The 23,219-nt window shown below is 39.9% G+C and overlaps 1 protein-coding gene and 1 pseudogene across 1 annotated transcript in view; both read left to right on the forward strand.

Annotated features, from left to right (window-relative positions):
* LOC145415349 (uncharacterized) overlaps nucleotides 1-23,219 on the forward strand; it is a 185,705-nt gene that overhangs the window by 96,415 nt on the left and 66,071 nt on the right. The gene's annotated exons all lie outside the window — the stretch shown is intronic.
* LOC145416805 (5S ribosomal RNA) lies at nucleotides 10,131-10,249 on the forward strand (annotated as a pseudogene).

The raw sequence follows: 23,219 nt of genomic DNA on the forward strand, positions 1-23,219 counted from the left end.
ATGCAAGAGTAAGGGATATTACGAGAGTGGAACCAGTTAATGAATATGTGAGACTGTCTCGCTGGAAGTGGCTGGGGTACATATACAGAAAAGAAGGTAGTTTAACCCGTGCCATCCCGGCGACGTGAAGTAACGTCCGCACATGATGTGCACTCATGTCCCGGCGACGTGAATTAACGCAGCAACATTTCAAGGTCCCTAATTTGCACAATTTTCAATTTTCGCGAGTGATTTTTGGCATGTATACTCGGGACACCTTCCTCTATTCCTCTACAAGATGCCAAGCAGGGACAGTGCCTTACACCGCATAACCTCTCCCCCCCCCCTGGACGCCATTGTCTCGGCAATTCACCTGTTACCAGTGACCTGGCCAATAAAGACATTCAGGGCCAGAGTGATTCCCCAATCGATGACAATGTGGAGGACAAAGTTTACATAGCATTAGAGGAAGAAACAGTCAGAAATGATGATCAGGTAATGTGGGAAAAAAAAGGTCATGAATGGTGATGAGTTAGTGAGTGAAACAATACTTATAATGCCTATATTACTCTTTGAAAACCAATATACTCTTGTACTACATATAAATTCGTACCAAGTAAATGAATAAATACTGTTTATGAGTGGATAAAATAGTTACCCTCCCATAGAACTCGTTTTCTTTGGTGCCAGCCTGTTAGAAAACCTAGTCAGGTAAGGAAGTACTCTACCTAAATCGAGTATTTTAAACCTCAGGTGAGCGATTTCTCTATGAATTTTCGATGTTTCTCACCAAAAGCAGATGTTTGAGCCAAAAAAAAAAAAAGGTCCAAAAATGTCGGGACTGGGGCGTACCACTGCCCAGAAAATGTCGGGATGGGGCGGGTTAATACAGGATGTGCCAGAGTGGACTGCTAGAGGATGAAGAGGTAGAGGTAGGCTGAGGGAAACCTGGTTGAGGACAATGAAAAAAGAAGCAGGAAAGGAGTGTTGGTGGGACCTGAAGGAGATGGCAAGAGACAAATATTGGTGAAGAGAGTTCATTGAGGCCCTATGCATCCCGTGGGGTGCCACAGAAAATGATATATATATATATATATATATATATACACATCTATCTATCTATCTCTGTATCTGTCTATCTGTCTACCTTTCTATCAATCAATCTATCTATCTATCTGTCTATCTATCTATCTATATATATACATTAATCCCTCAATTATCCTGACAGCCAGTATGAGGCCATGTTCCATAACCGTTCATTAGGCCTTGGCTATATTATAACTTTATCTGGATTTATTTGTCTGTAACTGAACATAAAAGTTCTGGCTTCGGCAGCTGGCCGGCCAACAACGTAAAAAAAAAAGTCTGTTCCATGGATCACCGGCCTCTGTCCACACGCGAATAATAGACCCTAACCCACAAGCTGAGCAAGAATGGCTGTATGGATCCTTACCATATGGTCAAAATCCCCTGGCCACCCAGGCCAGCCGGCAAAGTAAAAAAAAATCCATTGGCTGGCTCACCGACCTCTCTGTCCACATGCTGGTAATAGACTATAACCCACAAGCTGAGTGAGAATGGCTGTATGGATCCCTACCATGTGGTCGAAATCCCCAGCCACTCAAATCACCAGAAACATACCAGCATCACGCAAGGAAAACAAATGTAACCCACAGGTTGAGCGAGAATGGCTGTACGTATTCCTACCGAATGGTGGAAATCCCCCGGTCACCCTGATCACTGGTAGCATTCCAGCAGTGCATGAGGAATACAGTGCGACCCACCAGCTGAGCAAGAATGGCTGTACAGATCCCCACTGTATTGTCAAAATCACCCTGGCCACCCAGATTAATTGGAAACTCCCAGCTGCATATGCCCATCTGCCCCCTACTGAATGGTCAAAGTTGCATCACCGTCCAGATTACTCAGTCACTCCATAGGCCCATGACATACGGGGACTCGATGCTTCTGCCACATTGTGACATTTGCCTGGGTGGGTGAAAAGGACCCTTGCACATATAGGTCAGTGTGCTGCCTTTTGCTGGCATGCTCATAGCCATACATGGGTAGAGACATGGAAATGCAGTACACTCCCAAGTGCTAGCACACCTCAGTTTCCACCTTTGTCTCTCCACGTGTGGACATGCTTGGCTGAGGTAAAAATAATGGCAGCTTCTATTGTTGCATTTATGGTGATGCCCTACCTTCTGCAGGCCTTAATTCTCCTCTGTGGTGTTCTCATATGTGTGATGATGGCCTCACCAATGCCCAAGAAATGTAAGAGGAGGGTTTTGACTCTGGAGAAGCGTGAGATATTGGGCAAGGTTGACATGGGCTGGCGAACTTCACGCATTGTGCATAAATTTGACTTGTCCCACTGAACTATGGCTGATATTAAGAAATCACGGGAAAAGCTGATTCAGTATGGACAGAACTATGGCGATACCACTAGGAAAGGCGACTAGAAGGTGATATCCCAACTCTGCTATGCCATCATCAACCAGTCGACTTTGGTCTAGTTCCACCAGTAACAGGTTGCTGACTTGCTTGTACGTGGAACCGAGTTGAAGGCTGCAGCTCAGAAGTTTGCTTGCCTGCACAATGTGAACGACTTCAAGGCATCCAAGGGTTGGCTCTTCCTGTTCAAACTTCGACATAGACTTACTGGCTCTAAGGCACATGGTGAGGCTTTGGAAACAGCAATGGAGGATGTTGAAATTTTTCTCCAGAAAACGCAGTGCTTGATCAAGAAGGAGAGTCTTGCTCTCAGTCAATTGTACAATGCTGATGAAACTGGCCTCTTCTTCTGCTCCTTGCCCACCAATACTCTGGCAGAAGAGACGGAGAAAACTGTACCTGGTCAGAAGTTGTCCAGACAGTGTCTCGGTGTTGTGTTGTGCCAGTGCTAACAGATTGCACTGCCTCAAACCCACTTTTGTTGGACATGCAAAACAGCCACATTGTCTCCGTCAGTTGATGGATAGCCTGCCTGTTGTGTAATACCATTCTGTGAAGGCCTGGTTTACAACAAAGATCTTCAGATTGGTTCCACAAACACTTTGTCAAGAAGGTTATCCGTTATCAGGCGGAGGAACTTGGTATCCCTCACGGCCAGGTGAAGGCTCTCGTGATCCTTGACAATGCCCCTGCATATTTGTTGGAGAAGGATTTGGTTGCTGATGGCGGGTTTATTTGGTGCTTGTTCTTGCTTCCTGCCACCTAGTTTGACTGCTGTCATTCAACCAGTGGACCAGGGTGTTATCATGGCAGCCAAGAGACTGTTCCATCGGACGTTCCTCGACAAGATGATGGTGGCACATGAGGATGAGGAAGGGGTTGACACAGACCTTGGAGAATCTGTGGCATTACAACATCAAGTTTGCAGTTTTCAACTGGACCCATGCTTGGAAGGAAGCTCAATCAAAATCTTGGAAGGTGGTTGGTTTCGTCTCCTTCAGGGATGCGAGGCTGTGCACGACTCTGAAAGATTTGATGTGGACGATTTCCATTTTTGGTTATGCAACACAGGCGAGAATGTGGATGTCGATGGCAGAGGGATTGGCTGGATGATGACAGTGGCAATGCAGGCCATTAGACATTGTCTGATGAGGAGATCACTGATGCTGTCTCTGCGGGACCAACAGAGGAAAGCAGCAAGGATGGGAAGCCTGACTCTGGCCATCCCGCCACTCCAGCACTCCCTCATCTTGGTGTACTGCGGGCTGAGATTGAGCGGATGTTCAAATAAGATGAGCATCCTTATTGCAACAGGGAGATGGTGCCATTCAAGTTGGCCATGGATCTGAGGGCAGTCAGGGACGCTGTCATCCTCCAACAAAATCACTGCACCTATCATCAAATGAAGATTGACTCCCTATTCAAGCTTACCATCCCGACGAGTGCCAGCCTCTTCTCCCGACCACGACCATCATCACCCGCTCAACCCCAGTCTTTACTACTGGACCCACAACTGAGCACATCAACAGCTGCTGAATCATTGTTAGACATGAACATGTGGCTGTCTTCAGAGAGTCCTGAGACAGGTAGGTCGCCATCACCTCACTGTACATCCACGCCCATCGGCCGCCTTCAGCAGGTGAAGGATGAGAAGGAGGAGGAGTTCTTTGACCTTCGCTAAGAGGCTGTGTTAGCCACTAGACCAGATGGGATGCTTGTACACCTACAGCAACCTGGCAGGTTGCGACGCCTGGCTGCCATCCACTGGGTGTTAAGTGTATTTTGTTTTTTTTTAATTCCAGTGTGTGTTATGATATCTGAAAATAGCCAAAAGACAGCAGAACACTGCCGGAATTAAGAGGAGAGTACTGTGCACTTTCGTAGTTCTGTTTTGTTTTTTGTTGTTGTTTATGCATTATTTTCTAATTTTTAAAGATTATATTGCATATTGCAATGTGAGATTTGATGTATAAAAACAACCAAAATACCATAGAACACTGTCAAAATTAGGAGGGGTATTGTATAACTTCCCGAAAAAAGTATTGACACTCTTTCAGCACGTATACTGAAACATGGATGAAGCATTGTGATATGTGGGGCATCCCTTAATTTTAAGTGCAAATATTATCCTTGGTAATTATTAGAACTCAAAATTGCACAAATATCCACTTACTGGGTGGTATATGGCTTGAAGCACCACATTTATAGACTCATGTGTACCTGCAGAAGTTGCTCATTTTCACAGCCATCATACCCAAAGGTTCCGATACTTTTATGGGAGGGTATACATGTTGGTAGGGTTTTGCATTTTCTTTTTTTTATTGTTTGGGGGGGTTGTTGTTTATGCATTGTTTTCTTAGTGTTTAGTATTATATTGCTTAATGAAGTGTGTGTTTCGATGTCAAAAAACAGCCAAATGACCACAGAACAGTGCCATATTAGGAGTACACTTCATAATGTTTTTTTTTTTTTTTTTTTTTTTTTTTGAGGGTGGTTCATGCATTGTTTTTGTAGTGTTTAAGATTATATAGCATATTGCAATGTGTGCTTTGATGTTTAAAAACAGCTGAAAGACTGCAGAACACTAATAAAATAGGAGGGGTACGGTTCATTTAGGTAGGGTTTTTCATATATATATATATATATATATATATATATATATATAGATAGATAGATAGATAGATATAGATATAGATATAGGTAGATAGATAGATAGATATATGTTTATATATATATATATATCTACCTATCTATCTATATCTCTCTATCTCTCTATCTATCTATATCTCTCTATCTCTCTATCTATCTATATCTATCTATCTATCTATCTATCTATATATATATATATATATATATATATATATATATATATATATATATATAGAAACCCCTCGATTATCCATCATAATAGAGCCAAAGGCATGACCAGATACTGGGATGTCCAGACACAGAGCAATATCCTCTACTGTACTACCCTACCTATATCCATACCCAAACACTATGTACAGGACCCCTCATAATTTTGGCAGTGTTCTGTGGCCTTTCAGCTGTTTTAGACATCGAAACCTATATTGCAAAATGCAATTTTTTTTGTAAATAACCTTAAGGGTTTCTCTTCAAATTTTAACGTTTATACATCAAAATGTAGCATTAAGTATGCCCTTCAGATGGTAATGTAGAAAAAAAAAAGAATAATGCAAAATGTGTTACACTTAACCCGCCCCGTACCGACTAATTTATTACAAACCCAACCCCCACAACCCGACAAATTTTCAACTTTTTTTTTTTTTTGTCTCAAACCTCTGCTTTTGGTGAGAAACAATGGAGAATCACCCAGAAAGTGCTCACCTGCGGTTAGAAGTGGTCTGATAGGTGACCCTCTGAACACATGATAGTGTGTTATCTGTAGCCGTGCTGCTACTGTCGCATTATCTATGGTGAGGTAACTATTGGAAACCACTCAAAATACATAGATATTTATTAATTTGGTACCAATTTACATGTAGTACAAGAATATATTGGTATTCACACAAAAATATAGGCGATATAAGCATTGTTTCATTCACGAACACATGAATATTGCCGTATTCTTTCACAATTGACTCACTGTGACTGTTGTTTCAACTTACATTCTACTTTTCAACTTACATTATACCATTCCACTAACATTTTACCAGTTTCCGCCTTATGTAACTTATCACATATTTACAGGCCGTGCAATTATAGTGAGCCTAGTATTATCTCAAGCACACACAGTATCAGTAATGTACTAAGGTGTGGTAGAGGAAGTGTCCCGTGTATACGTACCAAAAATCACGCACGAAATTTGAAAAATGTGCAAACGACGGACCTTGCAGTAGCAAAACATATGTCATGGGAAATGAGCGTGAAAAAAAAGTTGCAACATTTATTGCATGTCGTGGGTACAGGGCAGGTTAAAAGTGGCTGCTAAAGTGTGATACCAAATAGCCCCGGGCAGGAGATATTTGGCAATCCACAAAAAAAAAAAATGCTAATTAAAATTGATTTGTACTTGCCTTAAACAAAAACATCATGGTTTCACTTAGAACGTTGGTGAACAATGGTTTTTGACACGCTCTGACACTTTTAATGTGTATATACTACATATATATATATATATATATATATATATATATATATATATATATATATCAAGTTTGTAAATTTTTAAAATGGTTTTGATATGTTAACCACAATACATCAGTGATTATATTTACACTACTCACTGGGGTACTGGTACTGTAGTTTTTTTATCCAGGTATTAGTAGCATACCAGCAAAACTTTCTTTCGTGCCCTCAGATGTGTAGGCCGCTCGCTAAAGTGCAATGCCAAGCAGCCCAGAGTAGGGGACTTTTTGGCAATCTACATCAAAATGCTAAATAAATTGGATTTATGCACTTGCCTTATACCAAAAAAAGTTTCCTTTAGAATGTTTGTTAACATTGGCTTTTGACACGTTTTGACACACTTTAAATTGTTTATACTTTGTTTTTATTTGTTATATTATTTTAACCACAATACATCAGTATTTATACGATATTTACACTACACACTATGGTACAGGTATTATAGTTTTTTTATTCAATTTCATTCCAGTAGAGCTTTCATTCAGCCCTTGAAATGTATAGGTCCCTTGCCTTTGCCATTGTACTTTAATTTTTCTAACAATGTCATGTTTCTTCACTTGCGAAACATCTGGCACTCAATCAAGAAATTTAAAACACAATAATTTGTATTTTCTATGTTTTCTAAAAAATTCCTCAGTATACCTTGTGCCACCTTTCTTTTCAAGAATTTTTCCTACATTTGGTATGATCCTCCTTGCTCTGTTTCTACATTTACAAGATCAGATTCATCAATTGTTAATTCACCAGTGTGTACTGGTACCGCTTTTGGTTTTTCTTTCACTGACTTCTAGTTTTTCTTCACTGCTTGAAACTCATCTTCAGTTCTGGAAACATCGTAGATTGGTTTCTTTCTAATTTTCTTTTGTGGACAGGGACCTGCTGAAGTTAAGGCGCCTTCATTCATCACAGCTTCTATGTAATTTTTGCCTGGGCTAAGGTATATCTTGCTCCTTCTGTGTGTTTCAGTCGATTAAGGGATCTTATTTCTTCTAATTTTTGTAGAACAATGTCAGAAACATTTTTTTGGTTTCATCGACTACAGTTGCATTCTCTTTCTGTTGAAGGTTGTCAGTTTAATATTTTCTGAGGGTTTAGCAGAACTAAACCACTTGCCCTGAATCGACTGACCACGTTAGTGGCAGCACTTGGGTCAAGCCGTGAGACAGTGATCCGAAGAAGTCAAGAAAGGCAGTCTTTTGGAAGAATGCTTGATTTCTTCCCAAAGAGTTCTTCCAGTCTGTAAGAACCTGCCTTCACACAGCCTTCAGTGGTCCATAGAAAGCTACATCTAGTGGCTGGAGCAGATGTGTGGAGTTTGTAGGAATGAACACAAATGTTATGTTTTTGTCTATGCACAAATCAAATACTTCTTGATATAGGTGTGATGCCAGGTTATCGCCAATAACAACTACTTTCCCTTCAAGATGACAAATGACAGGAACCAAAAGTTTGTCAGCCCAGTCATGGAAAATGTCAGCATCAAATCATCCTCTCTTGCTAACATTATATCAGGCACCTTGTAGACCTCCTTCCATTCATTTCTGTTCCAATCTGGCAGCTTTACAAAACTACATCAGGAGGGAATCTTTCCCTACTCGCACTTTCAGGAAATATCACAGAACATGCACTCTTAATATGATTCATAACAAGTTTTCGGTACTTGACACGACCTCGGAATATCATTAATTGTTTGCCTGGATCATCAATGAAACTGGTCTCACCATAGTTAAATATATTTGTAGAACACCTTCCAGATCAGATACAATATTCTTGAATTTTTTTCCGACATCTTCAACAGACAACATAATTTTTCTTTTTTAACATTCTGATACATTCTCCTAGAAAGAATGTGACTGTGTCTTTCAATGAATTTGTTTACCCAGCCATCCCTAGGTTCATTGGCTTTGAAACAGTGAAATGTCTGACCTTTTCTGTTAAGAAAATTCTTTATTATCACTTTTATATCAGTTTTCTTGAATGGACATCCCCAATTAGCTAGTGTTGCTGTGTTATGTGCTATCACTCTCTCTTCCATTTGTAAAAGGACTATGGGGTGTCCGATGTTGGCAAATTCAACACTACTGGTACCTGGATTTTCTTTGACATATTGACCGTAGCAAAACAGAGTGCTCTTAGGAATACTGAACGTGGAAGATGCCCTTGCAATTGGCATTCTATTCTTGATTGCTTTTAAAGCATTGTTAAGGTTTTCCTGGGTATACTGACAGTGTCTTGAGAACCCAGCAATTGGCTTCTTGTTCCGAACCATGATTGGATGTTTTTAACTTAACACTAAATCTGAATAGAGGAATAACAGAAAGAAAACAAAGATTTCAAATAGTGCAAAAGCAAACACTTGGTGCCAGGCACAACAAAACTCAGTAAATACTAACTTATTTCTTTCATTTAGTGTCGGTGCACAATTAAAGTCTAAGGCAATGTTGCAAATGTTTTCAAGTTATGCCTCCGAAAATACGTGATGTTGCATTTGACCTTTCAAGGTCACTCAGGATCAAAGGTCATGCTGCCAAATGAAAGCCCATACGAGACTTCCTATTTGGTAATAGTAAATATCTCTAGCATCAATGAGTTTCTACTTATAGTCCCAAGAATATCCATGACCTTGAATCACTTATGGTTAAAGGTCAAGGTACCAAATAATAACCCATAAGGGATTCCCTTACCTGATAATAGTAAATATCTCTCTATCTTCAACCAGTTTTGAGTTATAGCCCACTGAATATCCTTTACCTTGAGTTTGACCTTTCAAGGTCAAGATCAAAGGTGTTCGCGCCAAATGAAAGCTCATTTTACGAGTTTCTGTGTATTCCTAATAGTAAATATTTCTATCTTCAATTATTTTCATGTTCTAGCCTTCGAAAATCGGTGACTTGATTTTGACCTTTCAGGGTCACTCATTTACCTCAAAAATTTTATAACTTTCTTTGGGGACCAATGCCTGCATATCCTGAAAGTTTCATGTAATTTCATTCAGCCATTTTTCTGTAATGTTGCTAACAAACAAAAAAGGAACAACCAAACATACAAAGAAACAAACAAAGAAACTTGACCAAATATTATACCTTGCCCGACTCTGTCTGGGCGAGGTAATAAGGACAAAAATACAGATGTGCCAAATAGCCCCGGGTGTATAAAAAACTAACAATAAATAATGAGGAAACATAAAGTGACTTAAACTGCAGGGATTTCTCATAAAGGGAATGTGCATAACAGATCAAAATTTCACATGTCTCGTCCTAGTTTGTCTCCACAGACCATAGGTGGGGAAAAATAAAAAAATTGCGATATCAGAAAATGTAGTTTCGATAATGTTCGTAAACTGATTATTCCAAATAAATTTAATAATTAGTACTTAAAAAAATAGCCAAATGCATGCTGAAGACAGTACAGTATTTATTTTCTTATTTTGTTGAAAAAAATAAACAAATTTTACTAGCTATAAATTAAAAGCTGGCCACATAGCCCCTGGAATGACAAATAGCCCCACCCTACTTTAATATATATATATATATATATATATATATATATATATATATACCACGTTGAGTACACCGCTTCCCGTCCGATCAGCGAAGTTAAGCAACGTTGGGTCTGGTTAGTACTTGGATGGGTGACCGCCTGGGAACACCAGATGCTGTTGGCATCCCTACGTGTCAAGTGGGGTTGTTGGAGGATTAGTGCCCCTTCCTGTAAAACAATTAACTCTAAGCCATTGGCCACCCCGTTTGGGATACATGGCGTCTGGCAATGAATGATGAATGAATATATATATATATATATATATACAGTATATAAGTAGACACTCACTTTAACGGGCCTTTGTGGACCAGATATCGGATTTAGTGGGTTCTCCGATGGCCTCCAATCTCTCGTCAGCTGTAACAAACAATGTCCATTAACTCCCGCCGCGCTAATTATCAACCCAATTACCTTCCCTGGGTAATTTTGTTTAATTTTTATTTTAATATTAAGTTGAGTATTTTTTCATCAGTTCATGTGCTACTGAGCTCAAACTCTTCATCACCATCGTCTTCTTGTAATATACGCTTCTTGGGTGGGTGTGAGGGTGGCGATAAGTCGCCTTCATTGAGGGAGGGAGGCAGGCGTGAATCCGCCATTGCTGGGCTACAAACGAACTTAATTACTAAATATTCGGTATTTGGCAACTGTGGTATGGCGGGGTCTGGCAACAGCTCTGGTGAGATAGAAGAAGCTTAACGTTCCCATGGATATTACTGACGATTCCTCGTGCTTGAAATTATGGCGCCGCGACCCACTGACTTATATGAGGCGATCACCATGGCCAGGGGTTGGCGGCATATTATCTCATACGAGGCGATGAGCACGGTGGGGGTTAAATGGGGACACAACAGGTCTCAGAACATGTTTTTCCTACCCTTTTTACTCCAACCATGCCTGAAATTGTCCTTTCCCCATCAGGAATGCTGAGTTGTAATAACAAATTATCGTAATACTGTAATAGTCATGAAAAAGTGCTATGATAAGAATGTGATACAAGCTGGAAAAGGGCGAAATAAAGAACCATTAGCATCATATGGGTATAGTTTTCCTTTTTAGTATTTGAATATGCTACTGTAGTCATTTCTTTGGAAATGTGTGCTTGATATCCCACCTCGGTGCATATAATGGACTATCGGTTTTATCCGATCATGTTACTCCCCCCATGAGTCCAACATAGCGCATGTCTCCCCTGTGTGTATATATATATATATATATATATATATATATATATCACTGAGTGCGGCAACCACTCCGAAAGTAAGAATGGCACAGGGTCAAAATGGCGTCCTGCATATAGGATATAGGAGCATTTGCACAAAAATGGTTCTGAGCTTATAACGACAAGACCTTCCCAATGCAAGTGCAAAACTACTTGCAAAGTCTTGCTAACCTTCGTAGGAGTTGCTATATCGCACTACAAAAATATCGATTTTGTTCTTTCTTTCTTTCTTTCTTCATCAGTCATAACTCCAAAACAAAAAGGCATACACGAACATACTATACATACGTCAAAACGCATCTTACAAGTGTAGATGTTTCTTTTCATGTTAAGAAAAGTATTCAGGCTACGATTCGCGAGTTACGGCCTGAAAACCACGTTGTGGTCATCCGTAGGTTGGCGATTTTGCGCAATATAGGTTAGCTTCGGCTCCTCTAGAGTTAAAGAACGTACCAAAACACTTCTTTTCACGGGAAGGCACCCTTATTTTCGTCTTTCAGTATGCTATGCTTATAACCATCCCAATCTAACACTTGCTTTATGCATAATTATACGGTACTTCCACAAAAAGATCATAAACTAGAAAACATAAATTTTCTTCTAAAATGATTGTTAACAAATAGGAGTGGCAAAAGTGTACAGATAACAGATGAAAAAAGCACAGACACAAGAGCATTCCACCAGCTACAAATACATGTTTGTGACTAACGTGTGGAATGTATTAATGGGTATAAGTCCTCTAATCTGTAAAGGGCAAAAGTGCTGAGATAAGACGTGAAAGAAGCCCAGGAAACAAATATACATTCATGATGGGATGAGATTTGGAAACCTACACCCATTACTACCTCATTCCACCAGCTACAGATTTGTTGCTAGCGTGAGGAATGTAGCAATGGGTATAGGTCTTCAAACCTCCTCCAGTCTTGAATGCTCCCTTGCTTCGGCACCCTTTTTTACCTCTTAGCAGTTTTACCTTTTGCAGATTTTTTGACCTATACCCATTACTATACTCCACACCTTAGCCACGAACATGTATCTGTAGCTGGTGGAATGCTCTTGTTTCTGTGGCACTTTTGCCATTCCTACTTAATCATTTTAGAAGAAAATTTCTGTTCTTATGTACGTATATATATATATATATATATATATATATATATATATATATATATATATATATATATATATATACCGTATATATATATACATATATATATATATATATATATATATATATATATATATATATATACCATATATATATATATATATATATATATATATATATATATATATATATATGAAAAGTAGCTTCCCAGTTTGTATATATGAAAATTAGCTTCTCAGTTTGTATGAAACGAAAAGTTTATAACGAATGTATAATTCCAGCCATGACGTATGGTTGTGAGACTTGGAAACTGACAAAATCAATGGAAAATAAATTAATCCATTCTCAGAGAGCAATGGAAAGGTGAATGTTGGGAATATCTTTAAGAGACAGGAAAAGATCAATTTGGGTGAGAGAGCAGACTAAAGTCAAAGATATTAAAGACATTATAAAAGAACAGAAATGGAGGTGGGCAGGCCATATAGCATGAATAAGGGATAACAGATGGAGTTAGAGGCTGACAGACTGGACACCAAGAGAATGTAAGCGTAGCAGAAAAAAGCCAGAAGGGAGATGGAGAGATGAGATAGAGAAATTTGCAGGGAAAACGTGGCAAAGATTAGCTCAGTCAAAGAATTCGTGGAAAAGATTGGGGGCGGCCTTTGTTCAGCAGGGGACTAGTTATGGCTGATGATATATATATCTATATATTTATATTTGTATCTATCTATCAATCTATCTATCTATCTATCTATCTATCTATATATATATATATATATATATATATATATATATATTTATATATACATATATATATATTTCTATTTACATATACAAATAAATGTATATATATTTCTATTTACATATATAAATAAATGTATATATATATATATATATATATATATATATATATATATATATATATATATATATATATATATATATAGATAGATAGATAGATAGATATACATAGATAGATAGATATAAACACATATATAGATATATATGAATATATATATATATATATATATATATATATATATATATTATATATATATATATATATATATATATATATATATATATAATATATATATATATATATATATATATGTATATATATATATTATATATATATATATATATATATATATATATATATATATATATATATATATATATATATATATATATATATATATATATATATATACAGTATATATATATATCGCATTGGAGTCCAGTGTCCTCAGTACTGGACAGAACTGGAAATTTTCAAACATAAATAAAGTAGGGAACCCCCAGAGTAGGGACCTATGAGCTTCATGACTATGAGCCGACAGGAGGAGGAAGGTACGCTCAGGGACCCTCCCGAAACAGTGCCTCCCCCCAGGAACCCTGGAATAAATGAAATATATATATATATATATATATATATATATATATATATATATATATATATATATATATATATATATATATATATATATATATATTGCCAGACGCCTCAATCCCGTTTGGGGTGGCCACAAACAAATCGCCTCCAAGTCGCCCTCTCCCCCGCCATTTCACTGCCCTGCTCCCAACTCACACCCCCTCTCTCATATACCTCTCCACCCCATCCCTCCATCTCATCCTCGGCCTCCCCCTCCCTCTTCCCCCCTCCACCTCACTCACATACACTCTCTTTGTCAGTTTCTCACCCTCCATCCTCTCCACATGGCCAAACCACCTCAGTGTGTTCCTCATAACGCTTCCTATCACATCCACATCCACACCACAAAGCTCCTTTATATCCTCATTCGTCAGCCTGTCTCTCCACGTGACTCCACAGGCTCCTCTTAAATAACTCATTTCCACTGCTCTCACTCTTGACTTGTGTCCTTCCAACAATGTCCAAGCTTCACTTCCGTACGTTAGAGTTGGTATCAAAATACTGTCATGTAGTAACTTTTTCACTTCGATGTTCACTTCCCTGTTTCTTATCACTTCTTTCAAGGAACCAGCAACCTTTCTTCCCTGCTGTACCCTTTCAAGCACTTCACCCTCCAAACCTCCATCCTTACTCATCACACTACCCAAATACTTAAACGTACTCACATTTTCCAATTCCTCACCATCTAAACTCGCTGTACATTCACTAACTTCACCTCTCTCAAAGACCATCACTTTACTCTTCCCTACATTCACCTTTAGGTTCCGTTTCTTACACACTCTCCCAAACTCATCCACCAAGCCTTGCAGCTCCCCTTCGTCTTCACTCAACAACACAGTATCATCTGCAAACAACAGTACAGGGAGTTTCCAAACACTATCATCTCTCACCAGGGCCACTCCAACATCCACTACCCTACCTTGTACCTCTTTTATTACCCCATCCATGTACAGATTGAACAACCATGGAGACATGACACATCCCTGTTTCAAACCAACTTTCAAAGAGAAAAATTCACTTAGGTCACCATCCACACGCACTGCAGCCTTCGCACCATCGTACATACTCTTCACAGCATTCAACAACTTCCCATCTACTCCATATATTCTTAACACTTTCCACAATCCTTGTCTATCCACCCTGTCATATGCTCTCTCCAAATCCATGAAAGCCGCATACAACTTCTTTCCCTTCTCTAGAAACTTTTCCACTAAAGATCTAAGAATGAATATCTGATCTACACAACCTCTTCCCTTCCTAAAGCCTCCCTGTTCTTCTCCAACTAATTTCTCTGTTCTTTCTCTAACTCTGTCTATAAGTATCCTACCATACACTTTTCCTATTATACTAAGAAGACAAATGCCCCTATGATTACCACACACTTCTTTTTCCCCTTTTCCTTTGTACAAGGGAATAATTATACCTGACTTCCAATCCTCCGGGACTCTACCTTCCTCCCAGGCCAATCTGGACATCTTCCACATCCATTCTCCTACGATCTCTCCCCCATGCTTCAGCATTTCACCACACACTCCATCAATTCCTGGGGCTTTCCCCGATTTAACTTTCTTCATTGCTTCCACAACTTCTATCCTACTGATTTCTTCCTGTCTTCTCACCTCCTTCCTTCTCCCAGCCATTCCCCAGCCACTTATACTCGCATTACTTCCATCCTCTATGTTCAACAATTCCTTAAAGTGTTCTCTCCATCTGCTCACTTTTTCTTCCTTCTCCACTAGTAATCTACCACTTTTATCTTTCTCTCCCCTACTAACTTCACTTCCACCCTGTCTTACTCTTTTCACTTCTCTCCAGAACATTTTCTTACAGTCCCTCCACTTTACTCTCAAAATCCTCCAAATTCCTCATCCACTCTCTTCTTACTCTCTCTTCCTAATCTTTTCACCTCTCTCTTCCTTTCCACATATAACTCTCTCTTCCGCCTCTCAACTTCTTCCACGCCCCTATTTCTCACCCATTCATTGTATGCTTTCTTCTTTTGTGCCACAGCCTGTTTCACCTCTTCAGTCCACCACGCTGTTCCTTGCACCCCCCTCCGCCTTCTCTTCCTTCCACACACCACATCACATGCTGCACATATTTCTTCTGTAAATATCTTACACACACCTTCCACGTCTCCCATCTGCTCCAATTCATATTTGCCCAATCGTTCCTCCACTTCTCTCTTATACTCTGCCTTTTTCTCATCCTCTTGTAACCTTTCCACTCTCCTTGCAACTACTCCTTCCTCTCGTCTTTCCCTTCTTCTATTCCTCCATCTCACTTGCATCCTAATTCTGGCCACCACCAAGTAGTGGTCAGAAAGTCCACTCCCCCAACCTCTATACACTCTTGTATCCTTTACACATATATTGCCAGACGCCTCAATTCCATTTGGGGTGGCCACAAACAAATCGCCTCCAAGTCGCCCTGTCCCCCGCCATTTCACTGCCTTGCTCCCAACTCACACCTCCCTCTCTCATATACCTCTCCATCCCATCTCTCCATCTCATCCTCGGCCTCCCCCTCCCTCTTCCCCCCTCCACCTCACTCACATACACTCTCTTCGTCAGTCTTTCACCTTCTATCCTCTCCACATGGCCAAACCACCTCAGTGTGTTCCTCATAACGCTTCCTATCACATCCACATCCACACCACAACGCTCTTTTATATCCTCATTCGTCAGCCTATCTCTCCATGTGACTCCACAGGCTCCTCTTAAATAACTCATTTCCACTGCTCTCACTCTTGACTTGTGTCCTTCCAACAACGTCCAAGCTTCACTTCCGTACATTAGAGTTGGTATCACAATACTGTCATGTAGTAACTTTTTCACTTCGATGCTCACTTCCCTGTTTCTTATTACTGCTTTCAAAGAACCAGCAACCTTTCTTCCCTGCTGTACCCGTTCCAGCACTTCACCCTCCAAACCTCCATCCTTACTCATCACACTACCCAAGTACTTAAACGTACTCACATTTTCCAATTCCTCACCATTCAACCTCGCTGTACATTCACTAACTTCACCTCTCTCAAAGACCATCACTTTACTCATCCCTACATTCACCTTTAGATTCCGTTTCTTACACACTCTCCCAAACTCATCCACCAAGCCTTGCAGCTCCCCTTCGTCTTCACTCAACAACACAGTATCATCTGCAAACAACAGTACAGGGAGTTTCCAAACAGTATCCTCTCTCACCAGGGCCACTCTAACATCCACTACCCTACCTTGTACCTCTTTTATTACCCCATCCATGTACAGATTGAACAACCATGGAGACATGACACATCCCTGTTTCAATCCAACTTTCAAAGAGAAAAATGCACTTAGTTCACCATCCACACGCACTGCAGCTTTCGCACCATCGTACATACTCTTCACAGCATTCAACAACTTCCCATCTACTCCATATATTCTTAACACTTTCCACAATCCTTGTCTATCCACCCTGTCATATGCTTTCTCCAAATCCATGAAAGCCACATACAACTTTTTTTCCCTTCTCTAGAAACTTTTCCACTAAAGATCTAAGAATGAATAGCTGATCTACACAACCTCTTCCCTTCCTAAATCCTCCCTGTTCTTCTCCAACTAATTTCTCTGTTCTTTCTCTAACTGTCAATAAGTATCCTACCATACACTTTTCCTATTATACTGAGAAGACAAATGCCCCTACGATTACCACACACTTCTTTTTCCCCTTTTCCTTTGTACAGTCGCCCCAAGAAGTGATGGCAGAGTTTCAGATTGCTTCGGTCACTCTGCACTGCCGTACGTTCAATGAGAACAGTGAATATAAGGTAAACATTCAATGCCTTCATCAGGTCATATCAAATAAATTTTATATTATATTGCGCTAAGAATGATGTAAAATGAATAACAGGAGGCAGTGATATTAAAAGTTAACACTTAGTTACCTTTCCCGATTTGAATGAATGTGAAATGGATTACTCCGCGCGCGGTGGGCAGTAGGCCTATAACTCCGTGTTCCTGATTTAAATGTTTCCCAGGATTTCAAATACAGATGCTCTAGTTTTGAAGACAAGTTTAGGAAAATTATAGTGACTGCAATACACTGCCTTATTTTCAAATGCTATGGTGATGATCCAGCAACAATAATGATGCCATAACAATGAAATTATTCTTCGTAATGATGCCCTACCTGCGGCGCAGAAAGACCATACTGACTTTTATTCCGTCTTCCTCTCTCCAGTAATAATTATAATTAGCAACTTTATTCCCAATTGATGCAAAATTATTATTAGGTGTAAGGAGGTATGACAGATTCTGCGTTTTTCTCTTACACTAACAATAAACTGGACCAAAACAAGAGTTCATAAACTCTTGCAATGCAAAACCACGCACTCTTTACTCCATCTTTTAATCTTAATATCTGTTCTTTTTAAATAAACTGTAATGTCCTGCTGAACAGATAATGCTGATTTGGAAGTTTTGAACTCTATTTGTTTATGAACCTCTGCATTTTACTACTCTTGCTAATCGATAAAGCACTGAGGATATCAGACTATGACAAGTTAGCATTCTGCAAGGAGCTCCGATTCTAGGCAAACATCTAGGTTCTTTTTTTATACTTCTTTCACCGACAGCCCTCTGGCTTAACCCGTCACGTCCCGAGGTTTTCCGCACCTCCGACATCCCCCAGTCCCGAGGTATTTTCGATTTTTTTTTTTTTGGCTAAAACCTTCGCTTTTGGTGAGAAACATCGAAAATTCATAGAGAAATTGCTCACCTGAGGTTTAAAGTGCCCAATCCAGGTAGGAGTTCCTCCTTACCTGAGTGGGTTTTCTAACATGCTGGCACCAAAGAAAACGAGTTCTATGGGAGGGTAACTATTTTTTCCACTCATAAATGGTATTTATTTATTTACTTGGTACGAATGTATATGTAGTATGACAGTATATTGGTTTTCAAGCAGTAATAAAGGCATTATAAGCATTGTTTCACTCACTAACTAATCACCATACCTGACCTATTTTTGCCACACTACCTGATCATTATTTCTGGCTGTTTCTTCTTCTAATGCTATGTAAACATTGTCCTCCACATTGTCATCGATTGGGGAATCACTCTGGCCCTGAATAACTTTACTAGCCAGGTCACTGGTAACAGGTCCTTTGCCAAGACAATGTCGTGAGGGGGGGAGGGGGGAGGTTATGCAGTGTAAGGCATTGTCCCTGCTTGGTATCTTGTACAGGAATAGACGAAGGTGTCCCGTGTATACATACGAAAAATCACGTGCGAAAATTGAAAATTGTGCAAATTAGCGACCTTGCAATTGCACGACGTACTGGTACGTCGCCGGGACTGGCAAATGCAAATCGTTGCAACGTACCCATACGTCGTCGGGACGGGGCGGGTTAAATTAAATAATCCAGAGATTTTTCTTATTGGAAAACTGGCCAAAGGCAGTGTAATAACTGCATGTCTTTGAGTAATTGTTATCTCTTGTCATGCGTGTTGATCGAAAACATTTAAAATAGCTTACTGGCTTACGCCGTCTTCCCGCTTTCTGTCGTCGTCCATGAAGACATCGGAAACGGAAATAAATGACTTTAAATTATTCCCTGGTACTGTAACGGAAATTATTCTAGAAGTAATAATTACTAATTTTTATTGTTTATTGAAGCTCCCTTTTGTTCAGTCTTACGCTACTAAAAAATTATTGCGTGTTATTATACTAGACCTGAACTCCGCAAATTATTCCTGACTGTTCCTGAGCGATAGTTGTGAAATTTCAATTAGTTCCGTTTAGGATCTATTATCGTAACTAACGAACTGCTTCCTACAATTTTGAAATATACAGGTACTTTGGCATTGCTTTATGTTTTTTTTTTTGTAACAGTTTTACGTATTAGATTTCACCTCATAGAGATATAAGGAAGAGTATGTGCATCGTCGCTGACCGAAAATTTCTGGATACTCCGCCGTCACTTCTTAGGCCGACTGTACAAGGGAATAATTATACCTGACTTCCAATCCTCCGGGACTCTACCTTCCTCCCAGGCCAATCTGCACATCTTCCACATCCATTCTACTACTATCTCTCCCCCATGCTTCAGCATTTCACCACACACTCATTCAATTCCTGGGGCTTTCCCCGATTTAACTTTCTTCATTGCTTCCACAACTTCTATCCTACTGATTTCTTTCTGTCTTCTCACGTCCCTCCTTCTCCCAGCCATTCCCCAGCCACTTATACTCGCCTTACTTCCATCCTCTATGTTCAACAATTCCTTAAAGTGTTCTCTCCATCTGCTCACTTTTTCTCCCTTCTCCACTAGTAATCTACCATTTTAATCTTTCACTCCCCTGCTAACTTCATTTCCACCCTGTCTTACTCTTTTCACCTCTTTCCAGAACATTTTCTTACAGTCCCTCCACTTTACACTCAAATTCCTTCCAAATTCCTCATCCACTCTCTTCTTACTCTCTCTTACTAATCTTTTCACTTATCTCTTTCTCTCTCCATATAACTCACTCTTCCGCCTCTCAACTTCTTTACACCCCTATTTCTCATCCATTCATTGTATGCTTTCTTCTTTCGTGCCACAGCCTGTCTCACCTCTACAGGCCACCACACTGTTCCTTGCACCCCCCTACGTCTTCTCTTCCTTCCACACACCACATCACATGCTGCACATATTTCTTCTGTAAATATCCTACACACACCTTCCACGTCTCCCATCTGCACCAATTCATATTTGCCCAATCGTTCCTCCACTTCTCTCTTATACTCTGCCTTTTTCTCATCCTCTTGTAACCTTTCCACTCTCCTTGCAACTACTCCTTCCTCTCGTCTTTCCCTTCTTCTATTCCTTCATCTTACTTGCATTCTAATTCTGGCCACCACCAAGTGGTGGTCAGAAAGTCCACTCCCCCAACCTCTATAAACTCTTGCATCCATTACACATCTTCGCATCCTTTCATCCACACACACATTATCAATTATTGCCTTCCTTTGATTCAGTTCACCACCCACCCTTCTCATCACTCGCCATGTATACCTGTGGATCACTTTATGCCTGAAGAGGGTATTGGCTATCACCAACCCCCTCCCAGCGCAAATGTCCACTAACGCACTCCCATTCTCATCTATCTCAGCAGGCACACCCCACTCACCAACTATTCCATCCACCTTCACATTCCCAAGTTTACCATTCATATCACCGATCAAAAACACTCTCTCATTCCTTCCAAACTTTTCCATGCACACTTCTACATTTGTCCAGAACTCTTCTCTCACTCTTCTATCATGATCTTGCGTTTGCGCATACACACACACAATCGCCCACATTTGTATTCCAACTTTCAACTTTACCCACACAATCATTGACCCAACTGATCCATACTGTCTTATGCTCTTATTCCATCTTATACTCACAACTATACATACTCCTTCCTTTGCCCTCTCATTCTCACCTACTCCTGCACATATACCCCATCCATACTCCCATTCTCTCACACTTTCTCCTCTCGATTTTGTTTCAGTTATTCCACATACATCCACTTTCGCACCCTCAAGCACCTGGTCAATCTATAATATATATATATATATATATATATATATAAATATATATATATATATATATATATATATATATATATATACGGTATGTACTGTATTGAGAGAGACAGACAGACAGACAGACAGACAGACAGAAACAGAGAGAGAAATTGTAAAAAGGTTGAGGTGTTATCCTCTTTTATTATGATATACAAAGTGGTATGTAAGCTATAGTTATTATGTTTTGAACTAAGATTTCCTGCAAAATCATTTACCTTTTGAATCGGTCCATATGCTTCTGGCTGACATTAAAATTTCTTCAGCTAATGTATTTTCTACGATCACTGGCCTCAATACTAACAAGGCATACTTGCCTGATGGGGTCCCTCCTGTCGTTCTCAAGAACTGTGCTTCTGTGCTGACACCCTGCCTAGGCAAACTCTTTCGCATTTGTCTGTCAACTTGTACCTTTCCTTCTTGCTGGAAGTTTGCTCTCATTCAGCCAGCCCCAAAGAAGGGTGACCACTCCCAATCCTCCAACTATCGCCCAATTGCTTTAACGTCCTGTATTTCAAAAGTTTTCGAGTCAATTCTCAATAGAAAAATTTTAAGGCATCTTTCCTATCACAACCTTCTTTCTGATCATCAGTACGGGTTCCGTCAGGGACGCTCCACTGGCGATCTTCTCACCTACCTTTCAGATTCCTGGTTATCCTCCTTTCGGGACTTTGGCGAAAGCTTTGCCATTGCACTTGACATCTCAAAGGCTTTCGATCGAGTCTGGCATACATCTTTAATTTCCAAACTGCCCTCATACGGTTTCTATCCTTCTATCTGTGTCTTCATCGCTTGTATCCTTTCTGGTCGTTCTATAGCCGCTGTTGTAGACGGTCATCGTTCTTCTAGATCTATCAACAGTGGTGTTCCTCAGTGCTCTGTCCTATCACCAACTCTCTTCATTTTATTCATCAATGATCTTCTAATCTGTACATCTAACCCTATCCACTCATACGCTGATGACTCCACCCTTCACCTTTCCATTCGGTTCCCGCAACGCCCATCTCAGCAGTTACTTCAACAAACAAGGGATGAGGCTATGGCACACCTAATGTCTGACTTGATTCATTTCTCTGACTGAGGTAAAAATAATCTGGTTGTTTTTAATGCATCTAAGACTCAGTTCTTACACCTATTAACCCAACAAAATCTTCCACAGGTATACACACTAATGTTTAATAATATTCAGCTTAATCCTGCATCATCCTTGAACATGCTTGGGGTTTCATTTACTCGGGACTTATCTTGGAAAGATCATATTACATCTCTTGTAAAATCTGCTTCCAAGAGATTAAGTGTGCTAAGCCGACTCCGTTCTTTCTTTACCACTGCACAATTGTTGACTCTATACAGGGGTTTTATCCGCCCCTGTGTGGAGTACAACTCTCATGTGTGGGGAGGCTCCCCACATACAGCTCTTCTCAATAGGGTGGAGTCAAAGGCTTTTCGTCTCATTAACTCTCCTCCACTTACTGACTCCCTTCAACCTCTATCTCTTCACCGCACTGTTGTATCTTTATCTCTTTTCTATCACTGCTTTAATGGTCACTGCTCCTCTGAAGTGTCTGCATGCATTCCTCCACCTCTATAACGGGTGCATTGCACCCATCTAGCAGCAAACTCTCATCCCTTTTCTGTCCAGTTCCCTAATGTGAGAGTTAACTGTTACTCCCAGTCTTTCATTTATGCAACGGGTCAACTCTGGAACTGTCTCCCTCTGTCTGTATTTCCTGCTGCCAATGATC

Source organism: Coenobita brevimanus, chromosome 13, assembly GCF_032717465.1.
Source record: "Coenobita brevimanus isolate Jiangsu-jjx chromosome 13, ASM3271746v2, whole genome shotgun sequence".
Lineage (NCBI taxonomy): Eukaryota > Metazoa > Arthropoda > Malacostraca > Decapoda > Coenobitidae > Coenobita > Coenobita brevimanus.